The sequence below is a fragment of the Buceros rhinoceros genome, unplaced genomic scaffold (assembly GCF_000710305.1).
Source record: "Buceros rhinoceros silvestris isolate BGI_N320 unplaced genomic scaffold, ASM71030v1 scaffold6236, whole genome shotgun sequence".
In the NCBI taxonomy this organism is placed as follows: Eukaryota; Metazoa; Chordata; class Aves; order Bucerotiformes; family Bucerotidae; genus Buceros; species Buceros rhinoceros.
In genome coordinates, this window is record NW_010419324.1 from 70,111 (window position 1) to 78,147 (window position 8,037).

At 44.8% G+C, this 8,037-nt stretch overlaps 1 protein-coding gene across 1 annotated transcript in view; it reads right to left on the minus strand.

Moving 5' to 3' along the window:
• LOC104495840 (MICOS complex subunit MIC19-like) overlaps positions 1-8,037 on the minus strand; it is a gene marked incomplete at its 3' end in the record, with an annotated part of 81,120 nt that overhangs the window by 60,818 nt on the left and 12,265 nt on the right. The gene's annotated exons all lie outside the window — the stretch shown is intronic.

An 8,037-nucleotide genomic window follows, 5' to 3' on the forward strand; every position in this document is an offset into this window, starting at 1 on the left:
AAATTAAATTTAAATATCCAGAGCAACATTTGCCACTAGTAGCTCAGTAACCAAGATTTATAGCAACTTTAGTAGAAGAGCCGCTAACTTGGCATAAAGCGCTCGTTTGTCAGTTCAAGGAGGTGAAACAGTGCCCTCATCCACCCTCAGCCGAGCACCAAAACCTGCTGAGGGTAGACAAGGGGACAAGACCTGCTGCTTTAGGCAGCTAAAAAAAAGAACGACATTTTCAGGCGATACAAGACATGAAGCCATTGTGAGACACGCAGGTAAGAGCAGCGTCCTCAGAGGCTGCGTTTGTGTTCAACAGCATTTGACAACCACTGGTGGTGGGAAACCTGTGGAGATACTGGGGCACAGAGGGAAAAGCCAGCAATTCTCCTCATCCTAAAGCAGACTTTGAAAATAGTGGATTTTATGAATGGTTGAAGCAGCTCCATCAACTCTACCGGCAGCTTGGCCAGCTAGTTCAGATATGAACATCTTTTGTCCAGCAGAATGAATCGATCTCTGCCCTGCCAGATGCAGCAATCGCTCAGAGAACAGAAACAGTCGCTTTGGGAGAAAGTGGGGCACACTTGTGAATGCCAAGTGAGACCCCGGCATAAAAATACACTAACACACATGAAAATTCAGGGTAAATGTGACTCTTGTAACAGAGCGGTTAAGGCTCTGTGTTTGTACACTCAGAAATGATTAAGCTGTCACAAAAGCAAAGACTTCATTTCCCATCACTGCGACATTCACAGAATAATCTGAAAATCCATCAACAACTGTTTCTTACTGTGGTTCTGCTCAACCCAGATACCTCCATATTTCACAGCATTTCATGCTGGACCTGAGAACACACAAGGTGTCACACGAGTGTACTGCCCACCAGCATTGACATCACAGAGTTTATTGTTCCGGTGCGCAAAAATGAGCATGAGAACTCCAGCAGACCACAGAACGGTTTAAGTCGTAATGAGAAAAGATTCAGGCATCAGCCAATAAAGACATTTGACCTTAACAATCAATTAGGTTACCCATCGATCAGCCAAATACTAATGGGGAATAAAAGCGGAGCTATAGATCACTCAATAGAATTATTGTAGGATATAATTGGGGAGCTCCCAAATGGGAGCTTTATGATGTTTCCGTAACAAATTGCAGTTCTGTAAGGAGGAGGGATTTGTTCTGGGGGAAGAAGTGTTTAAAAAGAAATGTTAATTTATTAGAAAGAGGATCAGGGGAAAAGGCACTGTGTCTAGATAAAAGCTGTAACGTTCATTAATTCATTTAGGAAATTCATTTGCGATTCAGATAGAGGGTCAGTGATGGGAACCACACACGAAAAGCCGTAGTGCTACAGCCCAGAATAACTCTTCTCTGCCCTCAGCAGGGGAAGGGGGATGCTGATGGCTCTCTGAGAACGTTCTCCTGCAGATAACAGAAGTGGAGCCCCACCAGCCGCAGTGCCAATGGGCTCATTGCCACACGAGGATCTAGCAGCCGGTCGCGTGGGGCTTAAAAGCATGACCTGGCTCTTTCCACAGTCACAGCACATCACTAAGGATCATCGCACAAAGCTCTTGCCTGGATCTTCGCAGACCAAGTGGTGATTGCCAACAGACAAGGACACTTTGCTATTTTGATGGCCTCTGGGGCGCAGTAAGCCAACCTTCTTATCTGTCCACCTACTCCTGTGGAGAAGTTTGAAAGGTGTGGTGGTGTCCATCATACTACAGCACAAGCGCACGATGTGCTTCTTCCCCTTCAGAGATTCTAACTTTAAAAAGAACAGATAATTCAGCCAATTATTATTATTTAAACCATTTTCATCAACTGCAGCACACGCTAATATGCACATTTGTTTGCTACCTTCCCTTCTCCATACACTGAAAAAAATTAGGTAAATTCAGCTACTTTCACACTGAAAACAAAACTCTAAGAGCATGGAAGAGAAAGGCCAAGACAACCAAAGATGAGAGCTGAAGAAACTAAGTTACATCCAGCAGAGACAGATTGGCCAAAACCTATGACCACGCCTGACGACATGCAGGTTCTACCCAACACCCTCCTGCAAACCTGGAGGAGGCTTATTCTGCCACCTTTCAAAAGGGCCTCAAAACCTACGGAGATGGTTTTGGGAGCCACTCGTAGAGATCCGACATGGTTTTCTGCAGTCCAGGTAAAGACTAACCCGACGGCTGTTAAAAACCCCAAACAACTAAACAGAGTGTGCACAGGGATAGCAGACACCTACAGCCCCAGAAAGGTTAGCCTGAGAAACGAGGAATAAAATACAAACTAATCAAACAGCCCCTCGCCCGCAGAGCTGGGAACCTGCCCATTAGTCTTGCATTTTCAAAAGTCATTAATGGAAACAGCTTTTATTATCAGGCACGTTAACTAAATCCTCTTGAAAGGGCAGGTGCATTAAGTTATTAATGAAGAGATACTCAGGCTTGATACAATCAAGCGGCTTTTAGAAAACACTCAGTGAAATAATATTCAAAGAAGGAATTTACTAAAAGAGAGAAATAAATGAATTCTACTTTTCCTTTTCATTCAGCTTTGCTTTTTTAAAAAAAACAAAATCCAGTGAACGGGATGTCCTTCAGAGAGCAACTTCTCCAAGGCCAGAACAGAATCCTGCAGATGTCCTCCAGGTCATTTGACTATTTCCCTTAAAGCAATAAAATTTGCTTTTACAAAAAATACCTCCAAGGATGGAGACAGCACAGCCCCCTCCGGGCAATGTTGCAGTGACTGCCTGACCCGAGGGCAAAAAACCTTCTCCTTACAGGTCAAAAGCCTCTTGTTTCCATGTACATCTCTTATATGTCTTCCTGCTGTTCACCGCCATGAAAAGCTTGGTTCTGTCTTCTCAGTAACTTTCTCGAAAGAAGGCACTTGCAAGCCTAACAAGCAGCCAGCAGATCAAGGAGGGGATCCTGCCCCTCTGCCCCGCTCTGCTCTGGGGAGACCCCCCTGCAGGGCTGGGGCCAGCTCGGGGCTCCTCAGCCCAGCAGAGACAGGGAGCTGCTGGAGCGGGGCCACAGGAGCCCCAGCAATGCCCCCAGGGTGGAACCCTCTGCTGGGAGGAGAGGGCAGAGAGCTGGGGGGGTTCAGGCTGCAGCAGAGGAGGCTGCGGGGAGCCCTGAGTGCAGCCTGTCAGTGCTGCAAGGGGCTGTGCGAGAGCTGGGCAGGGGCTGTTGAGCAGGGGCTGTGGGGACAGGACAAGGGCTGAGGGGTTCCACTGCCAGAGGGAGAGTCAGAGCAGAGAGAAGGGAGAGATTGTTGGTGCTGAGGGTGGGCAGAGCCTGGCGCAGGCTGCCCCGAGAGGTGGCAGCAGCCCCATCGCTGGCACCATGGCAGGTCAGGTTGGCCCCTGGGGCTCTGAGCCCCCTGCTCTGGGGGCAGATGTCCCTGCTCCCTGCAGGGGCTTGGGCTGGAGGAGCTTGGAAGGTCCCAACTCAAACTGTTCCATGATTCTATGAAGTCCTGGTCCTTCGGCCTCTCCTCTTGAGTCTCAGACCACCACTTCTTCACATTGGGAGCTCTACAATATGTTTGGAGCTACAGTGGCTTCTTCTGCCTTCAGCTAAACGAGTCACAAGGAGGGACAACCCCTGCCATCTAAATTAAGTACTTGGCTTGGGTGCAGCCCAGAGGACTAATGCCGGGTAAGATGCAAAACTAGAATGCACAATCTTCAAATTAGTGGCTGAAGGCACCAACACGGCAGCAAAGAAGCTACGTACGCGACTCGGTACATCTTTTCCATTGACACTCAGCAGAGGCTGTTAGGGAAGCGTGTTACAAAGCGAGCAGTAAATCACTGTCGGGGGTTCGAGACAGGCAGACACAGCGGACAGAAAGCACTAGCAATGGGAAAGCTGAACAGAGACTTTAAACTCTGCACATGAATAGTCTAAAATCATTTTAATCAAGACTGTGTAAGTCTGGAAAACTTTAAAAGGGAGAAAATAAGGCCAAGCAAGCTGAGCAGCACAATGGTATACAAATCCGGCTCCGAGAAATGAATAATCTCCCACACTGGAAAGCACAATGCTATTTTACCCTACATTTTGCTTGGCTTTTAAATCAACCATCATCACATGTAAGTCCCAAGGAGTGCACAAAGGAAATTTGCTTAACAGCCAGCTGGGCACGAGAGGGGAAAAGGCTGAAGGGGAACAGAAGGTCCAGTGTACGGGATATATAAAGAACAAAACACCAGGGAGAACAGGCAGAAGATGAGGCACCTTCACACATCTTCAGCACCGTGTTTTATCCGTTTTTCCACCCAACAGTTAAAGCCAAGGAGAAGCTGAGATCTGGTTCCGTTCCACCAACATTTATGCACTTAACACAATAATCATTCTAAAGAGTTCACCAAGCTCTTTTGTCCAAGAGCTTATGCTGACATTTTCTTTCTTTTAAGGCCAAGAGGAAACATTAGAGGATTTATCTTTGAAACAAAGCATAGAAAAAGGGAGAGGCTTCGTGGTTTGGCTTTTCTGCATCAGAAGCACTAACACAGACCGATTCCTCACAGATCCACATTGCGCATCTCTGCCCCCTCACACTGAGCCAAGCTGATCTCTCTTGTACCTAAAGGTTTATTTTTGTAATATTTGAACTGCACAGCTGACAATATACCGTCAGCTCTTCACTGTAAAAGCAAGGGGTGGGGGAAAGGAGCCTGAAGAGTCCCAACAGGCTACATAATACACACGGGGAGGTGAAGAACACAGCCTTGAGGTGTGCACCAACCATTGCCAGAAACGGGAAGACTTCTTTTACGCTGGAAAAAACTATGTCACAACCACTACAGAATTTCTCACAGTCCCCTCTGAAGGATCTGGTATTGACAATAGAACATCAGGGCATCCAAACCATCGATCTGACCCAACAAGGCAGACCTCACTCCCCAGGCACATTAAGTAGCTCACTCAGGTCAGTGTACCTTAGGGCTGCCTTCAACGCCATCATCTGTCTCAGTAGCTGGCGGAGCAGCTGCAGCTCTGGAGACATTCAAGTTAATGAAGATGTCACAAGGAAAATTCTTCACCACGCATCAGTGGTCATAAATACTGAACCAGGAAGAGTACATCAGCAACCTGGTACCTTCACCACATCAGGCTTACAAGCACATTATGAGTCCTCCACAATTAAAAGGTTTTTGCTATTGCCATTCCAATTTAAAATGCACAATATGCAAGTATTATTATATGTGAACACCTTCAATTTATTCTTTTACTTAATAAACACACCAGTTTGGTCTGTATCTAAATTCCATACGTCACACCAAAACCATCAGTATCAACAGCACCCACTGAAGTTGAACAACAGAGAAAAGACAAAACATCAAATGCATTCATTTTAGTTTGGAAACTAGAGCAGCCAGCTACACAGGCACTTCAGCAGCACACAGTAATTCCCAGCAGACCCAGAAAAAATAAATGTGTCACTTGAGATTCAAGTTAAACGGCACTGGTAAATCAACCCAAGACAGTCCATCTACACCTACCCATGGCTGTGCCACGTCTGTGCACACACTGGTGGTACAGTCCCTGTGTCACTCAAAGCCCACTTCAGACCTGAAGCAATTTCTCACCACCTCACTACTTCCTAGGCCACGAACCAACCCAGGATCAGTCAGGCAAAAGATGGCAAACCAGAACACAAAGTCATCTCCCTGGAGTGCTGGTCCTGCTTTCCCAGCCCTGCGCTGCTCTCTCTGTCACTCGGGAGACAGTCACCACCTGAGAGCCCGGTACGGCCTATCTCAGTTGTGATAGCCCAGTACATCCGTACTTGTGTCAAGGCCAATAGTGAGACAACATCAAAAATTTTGATGTCAACAAGTTCTGGGCCTGCAAAACTGGCAGAAAATACCAGAATGTTTCAATATCTGAGGTGAATCTGGCAAGAAAATCAGTCATCTTGGATCCTATAAATACTGATCCTAAAGCAAGACCCTCTGAGCTCTCCTGGATCACAGTGGCTGGGTCCAGCATCCCTCCCGAGCTGGGACATTTCTCAGGTACAAACTACACAAAAGGCCAGGACAAAGCCAGACATTGAGACTCCGTTATCATTGCTGAGATTGCCAGAGCAAATCTTTTCCGAGTTCAGAGCATCATGAGGAATTTTAACTCTAGGCTGGCCTCTTTCATCCTTAACAGGAGCACTGACAGTTACGTATTTCATTGGATCCAAGTAACTCTGTGTGTGTTTGGTGGTTGTGTCTACTGAGTCACCTCGTTAATTTTAAATCTGTTAGTGATTAAGCACCACTAAACCCTTTGATCTGCCCCTCACCACCAATAAATGTTAGTTGGCTGCCGAATCACAACCACACTGATATTTTCTCCTGCGACATCTAGGGAAGCTTCAGCTCAGAGCTGCCTATCAGGTAACTCGTATGACCACCAGATTCACTGTAGAATTACATCCTTTAAGTTGCTTTGGACATCAGCAACACTGTCAAGGAACTGTTACCCTGAACTGCTAAAAACACCAGTTCAAGAAAGCCACGGAAATATTTATTGCACACTAAAGAAAATAGGAAGTTCTGAAATCGAACTGTATCATTTCTATGTTGATTAGAGCCACAAATAAATTTTAGTGTGCTTAAATCAGGGGGTAAGTCAGTGTCACTGTTAAATATACTCTTCTTTCTTCAGTTATTAGTTTTGAAAGAGCTGGGATTTGCTGGTAGCAACATGCAAGAGGAAGCAGGGAGGTGTGGTAACCCTTAGTCCATCAGTTCCCGGCATGCAAAAGATTTAATGGTTTTCAAACACTGTTGCACCTGGTCTTTAACCCCATAAATAGCCTGGAGCAGCCTTACACCAAAATAATGAACCCGCCTTTCATTCCACCAGCATGAAAGAAAAACTCCAGAAATAAGTTATCTGCTTTAAAGACCAAAGTATCCGTTTCTCTCCCCATCTCTCAACAACAAAGGGATCCCTTAGAGGCCCTTGGGAAGTTTTACTGGTACATGAGCCAACAAACTACAAGGAACAAGGATCTGCGTGTGCCAGAGCAGCCGCTTTCATGAGTGACCTTATCACACTTCCCAAATTTCTTTATTACGAGCATCTTCATTATGCTCAGAGCATCGTCAGCATTTAAAGTGGTGGTTGTTTTTTTAAAAAATTAGTATTTTTTAGCCTTCTTAAAGAATAAATTCTATTTTCAGACTCATACAAATTTAACCACTGAGACATTCAGCAACTCCACCATCTAAATTCAGAATCACAGGCACTTCCTACAAACACAGATTCAGTACCAACACCAAGCATGCCTCCAAGGATGGAAATTTGTATTAACTGTTAAATATTGGTAACGTGCAGCAATACTTCAACAAGCTCATAAGATAATTAAGTACAAAAACAATGCAATTAAGTGTGCATAATTTAAAAATACTTAAGTATTTCCAAAGGTGCTCTTGCATATATTACATCGTCTATTTTACAACATAAATGTGGCTATTAATCAATTTATACTAATTTAAATTTGAAACAAGATGGTGTGTGATCCAGAAATAACAAAGCAAAGTTAGTTCATGTTGTATTTGGAACATCCTCTTTCCAGTATCCCATTATTATTGACACTTCAGCAGCAAATATCAACAACTGACTTAGGAGATGGGCTGGAAAAATCAGGGGAGAGCAGGACTGCAGGGCTTTCCCCTGGGATTCTTTGAATTGGGTTTTATCTGCCTGTGCTTATTTAAAGAGAATAAGTAATTTCTGAGATTGGCACCTAAATGAAGAGCAGAGAGTTTTCATTACTCCCTCGCATGTCCAAGGTTACATTCTAATAAGCCAACAGAAAAATCAAGTAAACAGAAATAGATGTATACAACCCCCAGAAAGATGGGAAATTAAAAAACACAAAGTCCCGAGGCTCAGCGCGGAATTAGATCTTTTAACCGAGGCACAAAGGAGAAATGGAGCCATTTACTAGAAATAAGTGGATTGAGTTGAAGCCAGTTAATATAAAGATGTACCTGATTTTTCTTTCCCGAGGAATTCC